This window comes from Equus caballus, chromosome 28, assembly GCF_041296265.1.
Source record: "Equus caballus isolate H_3958 breed thoroughbred chromosome 28, TB-T2T, whole genome shotgun sequence".
Taxonomy (NCBI): domain Eukaryota; kingdom Metazoa; phylum Chordata; class Mammalia; order Perissodactyla; family Equidae; genus Equus; species Equus caballus.
In genome coordinates this window covers 20,776,391-20,790,474 of record NC_091711.1, presented here as the reverse complement: position 1 = coordinate 20,790,474, position 14,084 = coordinate 20,776,391, and the positions used below count along the sequence as shown (strand labels likewise).

The following is a 14,084-nucleotide window of genomic DNA, read 5'->3' as shown; positions in this document are numbered from 1 at the left end:
CTCTGGGCTTTTCATGACCAAGCTAAGCAACTCAGAGCTTTGGTGCGAACAATGAAAGTGAGATTCCCTTTCACGGAAGGGCTGGCCCATTTGGAGTTGATGATTCTAGTCTGGCTAATCCAACAGGTTTTTATTTCTTAAAGCTTTGAGCACTGTGAGTCAGAGGGAGAGGAAGAGAGAGTTAGGACATGAGCTCACTAAAAGAGAGGCTGGTATTAGAAGAGAAGGGAGGGATTGTTTTTTGGACCCAAACCAGAGAAAGGAGTGGCTGTTATTGCAGCATGAAAATATGAGCACTGTGGGGGAGTGGCTGAGCTGTTTGTGGAGTTGGCTTCAGGGCCTCAAGGCTAATCTTCCACAGGAAGCGAAGTCATTGGTTGCCAGCCTGAAGGGTGAGCCGGTTTTGGAATCTTTTCGCTCTTTGCCTTTCTCTGCCTAGAAACCTGACTTGAGAGATGGGAGTCTCTCCTCTGCCCTTGACTCACCTACACGACACTTCCGTTCATCTACATGCTCTTCAAAGTGAGATCACACTGGTGAGCTCATCTGGACTCAAGAGTCAGAAGAGCTAAGAAGGGCTCTAGCATGTGAGGATGTGCCTGTGGGTGCCCACAATGCTGGACACCGGATGCCATGCTGCCTTTGGGATGGCACCAAGACTTCCTGGGCTGTCTAATGTGATAGAATGGTATGGACGGTCTCCTCGTCCACCTTCCCAATTTCAGGTGGCCGAAGGTTCAGATTCTCTTAGAACTAAACTTTTTGCAAGATTTGTTAATCAAATGAAAAATGGACTGGGCTGAGATTTCATCTCTTTATTTCATGCTTAATGGAGGGATAGTGAGAGGGTCTGTATTAATTAGGATCCTTTTCATACAAGTAACAGAAATGCAGCCTGAACTCACTTAGGCAAAAGGGAACGGTAAAGGATATAACTGGGTCTCCGGGATCACTGGAAACAGGGACTCAGATATCTTCAAGTCTCTCTTCTAGCTTTCATTTGTACTCCTTTCAACATGTTCTACAAGCCTCCTCCACAAGGTCACCATGCCCTCAGACTCAGATCCTAAGCCTTGACACCAGAGCAGGATTGTCCCTTTTCCTCAAGTCTCAATTTATAGAAGCTTAGGGAGAGTCCAGTTCAGGTCACATGCAGCCCCTCTGATCAGTGGATGGTTATTATGATTGGCAGTTCTCACCTGGACCATGTGCTGTAACTGGGGGAGGAATGTCTCCTCAAAGATGAGGGAAGTTGGGGTGAAGGTGGGGCTTGCCAAAAAGGGAAAGGTACTGGGAAGATACAAGAATATATCCTGTTATAGGGCATAGAATAGAGACTACATGATAGAAAAAGAGAAATTTTAGTTGAGCCTGGGTCTGAAAAATCCATAAACTTACATAATTAAACATTGATTATCCTAGAGTTGACGGCATAAATTAATGACTAGATCTCTCTGGTTAAACTTTTAGCCTTTACTGTGGGAAGGAAGATAGCACTGACTGCTCATTTCATGATGAGATGAAAAAGAAAAGGAAAAGACTTGTCTCCCTCACTTTCACGCCCCCCACCAGAGTCCCAAAGTAAAAATAATTTGGCCAATTTCTTTTAAAAGAAAGTGCAGATCTTGGATGGCTCAGTGCAAGCTTTGGGTTAAATCCAAAAGTATTTAATGACGAGAAAAGCTTCCTGGTTCTGGATTCTCTGAAGACAGATTTACTCCTGGAGGTGTCAGTCACCCAGGACTTTTATAAAACTTTAACAAGTTTAATAACTTTGTGGGCTCCTAAATGATACCTACAAATGGGCAGCATAATATTTCATTTCATTATTTTCTTCAAATGTTTACTATAGCCATCTATACAATCTTTATATGTTTTAATGGGTATGTTTTGCCTAAAAATATTCCCTAGTTAGCTCCACTAAGGAAAAATGGTGTTGTCAAATCCAGGTTTTTAAGTGAGAATAGAAGCCTGGGTCAAAGGACAGAGGAAGATTATTTGAAGCATTAAATTGGTTGTTGAAAATGCCAGGTTTAGGAGTGAGAGTAATATTGAAGCCATTTGGGAAAGATTTCTGGGCTTGGATAAAAAAGGGGAATGCAGAGCATGCCAATGTGTGAGATCCACCAATCAAGCTGCAGCCCCAGGGAGCCCTGCAGAATCCAGGTGACATGTGCTCACGCTCCTCATAGGAAGTAGTCTGCAGGTCCCTGGACCTCGCATCAGGCCTCTGTGGTCCTGATGATGGCTCCACGTGCGCTGTGCTACTGAGAAGCATGGAAGGGCAAGTTAATCCTAATTCCATTTTATAACATAAGGGAACATGGATCTGGTGCCCTGAGTCTTCTTGAGTTTAGAACAAAGCAAATAGTTGGCAAGCTGGGAGGTACCCTTAGAGTTATAGAACCTGTGGATTTAAAGCGGAAAATAGCCATAAAATTCATGCCTATCTTTGGTGTGAATTGTCTCTTCACTAGGAGCTTATTTAATTGATCGACCATACAGTTTACTTTGAATGCAGGCAGCAGTTGAATTTTTTCTGGTTCAAGCATCTTTAATAATCCAAAAGAATTTTTAATGCAAAACTATTGAGAAAAGAAGAGAATTATTTGAGAAGAACTAAAAGAATGAATATTAACAGTTTTTTAAATCAGTTAACTTAAGCAGAGGCATGTAGAGTAAATACAAAGAATTGTAGGTAGTACCGAAGCCCAATCTGGGGTCACTTGCCATTGCTTTTCCATGGAATAGGAGTTAAATCATTAGCCAGGTTTGCCTAGAATAATGTCTCATTTCCTGTCCTGGGTATAGTTTTCTTTTGATGATGCTAGATCCTGACTGCTCGGTTTTACAGCACATATGCAATATTTTGCTGTAACTTGTTAGTCTGTCTGCAATTACTTGGGCTTTGAAGCACAGAATTGTTCAATTTCACTATTATTCTATCCTAATTCCTACCAAAAACCAACAACTACATTTCCAGTGCCGTGGCTTTGTGTATTCTGTTCTTAGTTGCTATTACATAAATTTATGCAAAATAAGTTGAATTCCTTAGCACCTTACACAAGAGCCTTCAGAAGCTGACCCGGCTCACTCCCCCAGCTTCATCTGCAGTCACTACACTCCATCCGCAGAAGGTTCTAGTCATCCTGGCTGACCTACCATTACACTTTGAAGTTTCATGTTTACGTTCCTGTTCTTCTTCTTAGCTTTGTCTTCTTTGTCAACCTGGTGAGCTCATATACGTCCCTCTAAGCCCAACTTAATTGTCACTTTCTCTGTGAAATCTCCCTGACAGCTCCCAGCATTCCCCAAGACTAAGTCCTATATAAACCTTAGAATATCGCACTATATGTTGTTGGTAATACTGCAGTGGAATTGAATTTTGTTTAAAAACTTATTGTGTAAAAAGCACATTTATTCCTCTCTCTTCCTCTCTCCTTCCCTCCCTCCCCTCTCTCTCTCTTTTATCCCTCCCTCCCTTCCTTCCTCCCTTCTTAAAGTCAACTTAAACCACACACTCCTGGCTTTTATAGCCAATGCCTACCCAACACATCCACTTGGATGTTTAATAGAAAACTGAAACTCAATATGTTAAAAAAAAAAAAAAAAAAGAGGTCTGCATCTTCTCAATTCTTTCTTCCAATCTGTTCTGCCCTCAGTCTTTCCTAGATCAGTTGATGGAAATTCCATCCTTCCAATTGCACCAGTGGAAAAATCTGGAGTCATTCTTGGATACTCTGTTTGCTTCACACCCCACATCCAGTCTGTCAGGAAATAAAGTTGGCTTTACCTTCGGAATAGATCCAAAATCTGACCACTTCTTATCACCTCTACTGCTACCACCATATCGACTAGATTACAATAGCCTCTAATACTTCTGCTTTATTCCACACCATTTGGCAACTTCTAACATACTATATATTTACTTTCTTGTTGTATTAATTGTTTATTGCTGTCTCCTCGATCTAGAATGTAAGCTCCTGAGGGCTAGCAATTCACCTGTTTATCCTTGCTGCATCTCTAGCACCTGGTACATAAAAAATATTTGTAAGTAAATGAATTAATTTGACTCTTAATGGAATGAACGTGTCTGTTGTAGATCTTGCTTCCTCTCTACGGCCCAGGGGTAGGATTGCCATAAGCCTTCATGCAATGATGGTGCACTGGAGGGAAGTCCTCTTTTGTCGTCAATCAACCCTAGAATTTCTGAGTGTTCCAGTTGGTTTGGTTTCTTCAAGACTCTGCTGCTCATGTCTTACTTTTCATGCACAGGAGTCCTGTGGTTAGAGACCCTTGCTGAGGGCCCAGCCTCCCTATGTATTCCCTTCAACGCTGAAATCTGGCTGTCTCCCTGGGGAACCACACTGAGGGGTCCGCTGGTCCCCACTGCCTCTGATCTGTTGACCTCTGCCTCTTTCCAGTGTAAAGCAATCAATGTCCTACTTCTACCTCTGCCTCAAGGACACTTCTCCTCTCTGTCTGAGAGGTCCGTCATCTTCGCTTTAGTGAACTTAGGCTTTTCCAAAAAACAAGAAGCAGCTTCTGTCTTCTCCTCTGGAGAAAACTTTGGACATGAGAGAGTCAGGGCAGGAAGGGACCTTATTGTCCCACTCTTCACACACAGTACTAGAGTTTCAATTTCACTGCTCTCTGCCCATCACTGGGTATTAGCACGATAACAATCCCTGTGGGCATGGAGTAATTCATGCTTTTTCATGGTAGATATACTTTTAATACATATTTGAATTTCATTTAGGAATTTTGTATTTGTGCTTATTACTGATGTTTATCAGTAGATGTGTCGGTAGCAGTAGTTTGTGTGTGTGCGTGTGCATGTGGTTTGTGTAGTTTTAGAGTCAGGATTATGCAAGCGTTGTAAAGTAAATGAGGAGAATTTGTGTCTTTTTATATATCCTGGAATTCTTTATATAGTGTGGCAAGTATCCATTTCTTAAAAGAATGCAACCTTATAATAGGTTAACTCTGAGACTGTTTTTTAGGACTAGGTTTTGTTTTTTGGTGAAGAACATTGGCCCTGAGCGAACATCTGTTGCCAATCTTCCTCTTTTTGGTTGAGGAAGATTGTTGCTGAGCTAACGTCTGTGCCAATCTTTCTCTACTTTGTATGTGGGATGCCACCACAGCATGGCTTGATGAAGAGTACGTAGGTCTGTGCTCAGGATCTGAACCCATGAACCCAGGGCCTCTGAAGTGGAGCATGCGAACTTAACCACTATGCCAGCCCCTTCTAGGACTAGTTTTTTGATAAATATTTCAATTTTTTCAAGTTTATTAAGTCTGTTTAGGCTGTTTGTAAGATTTGCGTTACCATTTGATTGAAATTGTGTATTTTACTGATATTTTAAAATTTAAAACATTAAGCTGCACGTAGAATTATTTCTAGAAAATGATCTCCTTGGAAGTCTTCCTGATGCTGTTACTTTTTCCCGTTTCTGCTCTGATTTATAAACTTAAAATGGTTTTTTCTTTATTTATCCTGGAATAGAGAGAAGTGTCTTTTTTAACTCAGTGTTTGTGATCGGACATTGTTTGTGGCTTGCCTTGATTTTTCTCACTGACACTTCTGATGCTAGATGAATTCTCTCCTCAGATCAAAATTGGAGAATAATTAGATTATACTAGGTAATTGATGGGCAGGTCTCCTTGCTCACCTCTCATGATCAGCCAGACATTCATCTAGGGCAGCTTCATTTACCAGAAAAGAGAGCTTGTCTTACCTCTACTTTCTGCTTCTCCTGTTCCCTGAACAAGCTTTCCTCAATGTGTTTTCTGCGAAATACTTGTTATGTAGGATATTAAGAGTTATGTGAGAAAAATTTTATCTAGGCCAAAGGATTTGGGCCACGATGGATAAAAATTTTAGTATGATTATTTCCAGCAGAATATTCCAAAATTATTATGTACACTGTGACTCTCCAAGAAGAGACTATGCATCCTTTCCTCAAATTCTTTGCTCACAAAACCTACTGGAAAGCCACTTCATGGTGCTATTCTTCTGTGAGTCTTATTTCAGGGACTCCTTTGTAATAGAAGAGAGTACTTGGAAATTTACAATAACAAGAACAAACGGCTGGAATGTTTCCTGTACTCATTCATTTCCAGAGTGTTCACCTATTTTTCTCTTGGAATTAGTCTCCAAATGGTTGTAGGATGATGCTGGGTGAAGAGTGCTGGATTTTAGCTGCCCCCAGATGCCATGCAGTGGTATGACTATGGTCTATGGATCTCTGAGTCAGAGTGGAGAGATTGAAGGAAGAACAAAGAGGACTGATAGGGACTGCTACTCCTTTTTTCTTGATATTTTCATGAGGGCTGAGATCTTCCTCTTCAGCAGATGATGCATGGGTAGGCTTTGAATTTCTTGAAATCCAGCTCCATTATCAGACTTGGAAATCCCCAATAGATGCTTGTGATGGGCTACCAGTTTTAGTTTTTGGAGATATAAGAGCTTTTGTGTTTGGTGATATTCTGTGTCATCCTAGGTGTTTTGGTGGGGAGTTAGGGTAGGTTGAAAACCCCATTTTAAATCTGTTTGCTCCATAAATATTCCTTCAAGTCCTGTGAATTAGTAATTATTATCCATAGCATTTGAATCCAGGAACCTGAAGGCTCAGAGAAGGAGGATAAACAATGGAAAGGGAGGTAAACTTCCTGCCGCCTCTGACATGATCCCTTCAGCTTTCACACGTTCTGTTAAGGATGCTTTCTCAGTTTGACTTGTATTTTTTGGTTTGGTCCTCCTTAATAACTCCCTAGGTAACGTCCTTAAAGGAGGGCCGCAGCTGCTACAAACAGGCGGATCTGCTTCCCTGCCCATTCGGGGGTTCTAAGCAGTCCATTGCTGAAGTCAGTCCCTTGTTGAATTATCTTTTGCTCCCAGTATACACTAGACTAAATACCATAAGCTGACCATTGCCAGCAAACTATCAACAAATCGTCACTCATCACCTTCACCCACCTTACTTGGTCTTTGTAGTGAACCTACAAGACACAGAGAAAAACTCCAAGGGTTTCAGACCAGTGCTACTCAAATTGTGGCCTTCAGGTTGGCATTGAACTATTGGTTATCTGTCAGCAATAAAACAAGTACAGAGATTGAGAGCAAGCATCCAGAAACTTTTATAGCAATTTGACGTCACCCTGACTTCCAAGAGTGTGATCAGTGGTCTTGTCCACTGAGCATAGATCAGTTTGGTTGGATTTTGTTAGACTCAGGTGGTGTGTGGCATGTGGCATGAATTGTGCCCTATTCACGTCCTGATCCTAAAAAGATCCTTAAAGAGCCCATCACTTTTCCCCACCTTCCAGTCTTTGCCAAAGGCTTTGTAACCCTTGGACTTTTACCTGCTCTCATTCAATTACACAGAGACATTTTCCAACTCTCCTCTGCCCCTTTCACAGTAATGGCCTGTGATCTGAATCCAAAATACTTGGAGTCTGCAAAGGACCCATTAAAATGGAGAAGCAGGGATTTCTTCTCCCAGTTGTTCCTCTGAGACTTCTTTCTAATGACAGTGACAGAATATTACGCGTCTTCTCTAGCTCACTGGCAGTTCAGGTTGTGTAATAGCAACTTGAGCATGAAAGCCTCTCACTCAATGTCATTGAAATGCTGAATATATCTGTGGGTAGCATTTAAATCAGGAGGCCAGGCTGTTCAGCTGCAGCCCAACATCATGTGGCATAAGCCAGGTCCCAGAGATGTGCTAAGTTATTTAGCACCATCTGCTAAAATTTCACACTGTGGAACTATTAAAATGGGGTTTCTTTCCTGAAGTTAAAGGATTTATTTATTTTTTTAATTCCCCAGTAGAACATCTCTTAGGTGATATCTTATGTGTGTCGTGCCCCAAATAGTGAGCTGATGCATCCAATGAATCCACCTAAGGAGAAGACTTGTACTCAGCATCTGTGTGTTTGTGTGTGTGTGTATGCACGCTTGCCATGTGTGTTAGATCAATCAGTATCAAATAATAATGCCTGTGGTCCCAGACTTTGGTTAAATCACAGTGCTGAGTTGATGAAGGGCAGGCTCTAACATTCCTAAGAGACTCAAGTATTAAAGAGAATCTGTTCCCAAGCTCTTAAGACAATGTAAGATGAATAGTCCTTTCTTCCTGTTCACATGTCAAAATCTTTTGATTTTGATTAAAGTCCCTATTTTCAGTGTACAAGATTGTTTCCTTTCTTAGCTTATTTGCCACTGCTTCTTAGTATTTCATTTATTTATTCATTTAAGAAACAATTATAAGCCACTTTTTGTGTGACAAGTATTGTGCTAAATCTAGGCCCCTATCTTTATAGGGGAGAGCAGCAATCAATCAGTAATGATAGCAGATTATACGCTGTGATGAATTCTTTGATAGAAGCATGAACAGGATATTTGAGAGCACAGAGGGTAAGACATTTGAACTAGAAGCAAAGGAATTAGGAACAAAATTTGCAGTGGAAGTGACATTTGGATTGAAGTTTGAAGAGCAAGAAATAGCTCCATAAAGAATGTACATGTGCCCTCATGCGTGTGTACATGTGGCTTGTGTGTGTGGGAACGTCCTCCGTGGAGGACCAACATCATATTACAAGGCACACAGACATGAAAGAGGATGACACACTGAAGCAATTGTATACAAAAGGTCCCATACCTCCTTAGATCATAAGTGCCACAAAGAAGGACTCTTTTATTCAGCAATGTACATCCAGAGCTTGGCATATAATAGGAGCACAATAAGTGTTTGTGGAACAAAAGAATGACCTCAAGTACTAAGTTAATAAATTTGAACTTTTTTCCCAAAAATATGATGGCAAGATGTTAGCAATTGTAGTTGGCCTTTATTACACTTTTATGACATTTTTGTGGTGTCCCTTAAGGGAAACACTCTACCATACAACAGCTGTTCCCTTCCATTTTCTGTCATTCCCATTAGAGTCACCTGTTTTTTCTTTGCCAGTCATTATTGATTGATTTGACAACTTTCTGGTCATGCTGTGACATATAACACTTGTGTCAAACACAGTTACGACTCTAAAACTCTCATATGTCTTTCAGATAATCTATTGTGACATACTGTTAATATCATTTTTTTTGAGGCAAAAGCAAACACTTAGTTTAAAGCAAATAACATTTGCATTATAAATATATATATTTTTATGTCAAGGTGTTAAAACACTTACGAATGTTAAAAGTGATGACTAACATCAAGCTAAATTGTAAGCCATAGCATTAAAACTGGTTAAATGCTTATTCTAAGAAAAGTTCTCTTTCATCATTAAGCCATGAGCTAGGAAATCTAAGTTCCATAAGCAGAACTTGAACATGTAAAGATTTGATTCGTTGAAAATTGATAGTTAGCAGCTGACCAGAAACTAAAGACACACTTGATTTTGGACTTAAAAACAGCAAAAGTCATAAAAAATTACTTTTATTGAATTGAAAAATATGTGAGTTTCAAAGCAATCTGATAATTAAAAAATATTCATTAGGAGATACTATATTCAAAATGAAATTAATTTTTAAAAACTATTATTTTCTTGAAAGATCAGGCTGTCTTGTTAGCTTGCTTTTGAACTCACTTTCAGTCATTTGCTTTCAATGTCTCTTTGCAGATATTCTTCTAGATAAGTGCCTTTCTCACTGCAAGCACCATACTGCCCTTCTTTCCTAACTTGATTTAGTTTATATCTTTCGAGAAGGTTCTCTGGTTAACTTCACTCAACTCTGATTGCTTGTTCTACTCTGTTTCTCCCAGTCCTCAACCATGTTGCTTTTAGATTGTTCTTTGGTATTTCCATACAGATTTGTATTAATCTAATTAATCCCCTGCCTCTTTCATTTATTTATTTTTGGGGGAGTATTTATTATATTCAAGGCTTTTTGGTTGCAAAAGACAGAAAGTCATTTAGACTATTTCTGGTAAAAAGAGAGTTTTTTGAAAGGATACTGGGGCATCTCAGAAACATTTGGTGGCAGGAAAAAAAGTACAACCAGGCCACAGGAGGTCCTGGGATTGCAAAATCAGTGCCTTCCGCCACTAAATGACTGGCCTCTTGATTTTCCTTTTCTCTGCCCACCTGTTCAATTCTGCTTTTCATATTTGCCATCTTCCCTATGGCTGCTCTGCTCTCCCTTAACTTCTGCTTGGATGTAGCTTTTGCTTAAATGGGTCTGGTGCTGACTTTGGTTCTATACCTGTCAGTATGTCTCTCCATCCCCACCCCAACCAACTGTCATCTCGCTGTCTCCATTACTAAGCCTAATGCTACATTCTCATGTCAGAGAATCTGATTTGCTCAGCTGAATTATGGATGGTTTCCCCTCAGAGCAGCTGTTTACACATCAAGTTAGGTGGTAGGTGTCATTTGGTGTAAACAGGATGGATTCTGTGAAACTAGGTTGTGGGCAGCAGGCAATGATTGGTGTCTGAAGTACAGCATTCTCTCGTAACATCTTAGTCAGTGTTCCCAATGGTTTCAAAAAGGCTACCTGACAGATTGTGACCATTGTTAGTGACTCATGACTCCTGAGCTTCAGTGATCTTCACCGTTTTTCCACTATTAAGAATACTGCTTCTTGCTTTCTAAACACCTTATTTTTCCAGTTGGCTTTGATACTGGGCTGGGAATCAAGTGCGATGAACTGAATGGTTGTTCCCCCCAAATTCATATGTTGAAGCTCTAACTCCCAGTGTGATGGTATCAGGAGGTGGGGCCTTTGGAAGGTAATTAGGTTTAAATGAAGTCATGAGGGTAGAGTCCCTATGATAAGATTAGTGCCCTTCCAAGGAGGGATGCTACAGAGTTCACCTCCTTTCTCTCTCTGTGCACACACACTGAGGAAAGGTCGTGTGAACACACAGTGAGAAGGTCACCTTACAAGCCAGGAAAAGGTCCTCACTATGAACCAACTCTGCTGGCACCTTGATCTTGGACTTCCCAGCCTCCAGAACTGTGAGAAAATAAATGTCTGCTGTTTAGGCCATCCAGTCTGTGACAAGCATAGCCCGAACTGACTAAGCCACTGACTAAGCAATGATAGTTTCGCTTCCATTTTATAGACAGAGCCCTCAGTAGTTAGAGAGTGCTCAGCTCACGCACTGGAGCCCAGATTTCAAAGCCCAGCCTCTCTGGCCACCAAACCATTGTCCTTGCACCATAGTTCTCCGCCTAATGCTGTCTCACTTTGTAAGAAAACAAAACAAAACAAAACGGAAACTTCAACTCTAAGTCTTAAAAGTACGTTTCAAATATTTTCAACATGTCTCATCATAGTATTTAATTCATTTGAGAGAGAACCTTAGAAAATTTATTTCAAGTTTATAAATTAAGGAATTTTTCTTTTTCTTTATTTTTTTTTCATTGGCTGAGCTTCTAATATATGCAGTAGTTTAGCCTTTGAGATGACTATTATAAAATTCAAAAAAAAAGTTTGTTTTAATTATGTTTGTCCTCAAAATGTACCTTGGATTCTTGCCATTGTCACTGGGAACATACATAAAACAGCTTGAAATTCTGCTTTCTTCAAGACTAGCCTATCTTTTTTCAAGCTTTTGGGCAACCAGGGGCCTTTTAGAATTTCCCCAATTAACATATAACTAGATATGATAATCTGGAATTATGGTTTACTAACTTTAGAGATGCAATGGAGCAAAGAGCGCCTAAGTGGGAGTCTGGAGACCAAAATTTCAGTTTGGGCTCTGTTTCTTAATAACTATGTGATCTTGAGGAAATCCTGTCTGCTCACTCAGCCTCAATTTCCTAACCCATGAAAGAGAATAATCATGCCTCAATACCTCACTAGAATGTTGTGAAGATAAAATGAAATAATGTATGGGAAAGCACTTTGCAAACTGAAAGGTAATACAGAACTGTAAGTGGATATTATTATTTATTTTATGAGCCAGTAGATATCAAAGCCCCGGTTTCATTGCCAGGAGGATTTTCCTCACAGATCTAATTCTTAAAGCTTGGCTTTGCTGAGTTAATGAGTACTTTCCAAATAAAGATCCCTTTACTGCTTTGATTTTTGTGAACTTCCCTTTGCTCTGATTCAAAGTCACATGGGAAGGTGCTCTTGTAAAGCCATTGTTTAATTTAGACTTTTCATACTGCGTGTATGTCCGGCTATTCTCTGGTTTCGGTCTCCAAGGAGCCTTTGAGGGCAGACTGTGCTTGTTTCTCTTACATATAGTTTGGCAGCAAATGAGATGTTTTTTCAATAGGGATGAAAAAAACTCACAGTATGTAACCTGTCACCTCAAGGAAGCAGCACATCCTGTCCTAAAGAAGTTGCCTCAGAGCCGGCCCGAAGAACATACCCGTGTTTTTACTTATGATTCATGCAGTAGCCTGGGATGAAGCTTTCAGGAGAGAGGTGTTACACAACATTGTTGTAATAACAACGCGACAAGCCACCATACAATGCTCTTTATATTAGTAATTTAGACTTCTAGTCAGGACTCTCAGTTCTATTCAATACGCCTGAAATTTTTCTTGATACTACACAGGGAAAATGATGTTTAAAAGATCATTAGGTGTAAACAGATATGCTTTTAAGTTTAATCCTATATGTGAAAGGATTAAGGCAACAGGTAGTTGACTTGCTTTCCTTAAAGTCACTTGCTTGGCTCTGATGGAGACACTTGTTCCGAGTTTTTGTGTTAAACTTCACCTGTTAATTACGCTCCAATCCTGTTCTTCCTAAGTTTTTGGCGTCTAGGCACTGGAATGAGCGAATGGAGAAAGATGGAACTTTATAGAAATGAGACGGCTTTTAGAACTATAATTCCATTGTCATTCTCTGAAGCACTGTAAAAGATGGAAGAGCCAAAAACAATCTCCTGTCTCCTGTCTTTTGTTATATTTTTACCAAACTCTGGGATCACAGTTTTGATAGTTAAGGGTTTGTTTATCTTCATCCAGGGACCTCAGCAGAGTCCCACAGTGCCAGGTCAATAGGCAGAGCTTCCAGTGTCCCATCTATTGTGATTTTCTCTTCTCTTCTCCTTCCTCGTCCATTGCCTGGGATTAAATTTAAAGTGTCAGGCCACAGAATAGACAAATTGTCCACAGTGGTAATATGATTTGGTTGTCAGTCACTTCCTGAAACCCTCATCTGGGTGGTAGTAAATGCGGGACTGAGATTCTAATATTATAACTCATGGTTCTATTTTCTATCCCGCAAACAGAGACTTTCTTTATGACTTATAGAGGAAAGTGGAAATTAACTGCAATTTAAAAAATATTAAATATGGGGTCTCAAGCTAGGTCTTAGCATTCTAATATCAACAGAAGCACGATTTTGTTTTCTTACTCTAAGTCCCAGTTTTCATCAACACGTTTCTTTGTAATGACAGGCTTGGCTGATGGGACATGTTCTATAAGGTAAATGCTATTTCCCTATAGCCAAACTTCTAATGTGGCCAACTTTTCGCAAGATCTATTGCAACAATCTCTGGGATTCCCCAGGTGGTGTCTCACATGAGCACATGAACAGGTATAGCCAGCAATGAACACCTTGTCTATTACTTGGAAATATTTAGAGACTAAATGACCTAACACCAGGCTTGCTATAGACAGGGTTCTTGTTTCGAGTGTCAGGTTGGCTAAGTTTTCTTTAAGTTCTAAAATTGTAAGATCGTTGAGAAAATTCAAGAAATATTTATGAGATCATAAGTCAATTGGTTTGGCTGGTGTAGAGAGTTCTCGGCCTAGAGAAGTGAAGGACAGAGCTGGAGGAATGGGTTGGTTTCTCATTATTAATTCCAGATCACCCCTAAAGTGAGTACTATCACAATCTCTGGATATACTGATGCTAATTATTATGAAACAATTGAAAAGTATGCATGACAACTTAGGGTGACACTGCAGTGGGGAAGTTAACAGACGTGTGTTTGAATCCTACATCTGCCATCTGCTAGCTGAGTCACTTTGGGCAAGTTAAACATTGTTAGTCTCAGTTTCCTGATCCAGAAAATGGCAATATAATATTTACCTGAGAAGTCTGTGTGGATTAGGCAATAGAATATGTCAATAATAAATGTATAAAGCAGTTGTCACACTGCCTG

At 40.0% G+C, this 14,084-nt stretch overlaps 1 long non-coding RNA gene across 1 annotated transcript in view; it reads left to right on the top strand.

Moving 5' to 3' along the window:
* The first annotated feature begins 243 nt into the window (after positions 1-243).
* The window catches only part of LOC138921278 (uncharacterized), a 63,834-nt gene continuing 49,993 nt past the window's right edge, over positions 244-14,084 (top strand). Inside the window, exon 1 of the long non-coding RNA XR_011433726.1 lies at positions 244-392. This is a non-coding gene — a long non-coding RNA (uncharacterized lncRNA). The remainder of the gene's footprint in view (positions 393-14,084) is intronic.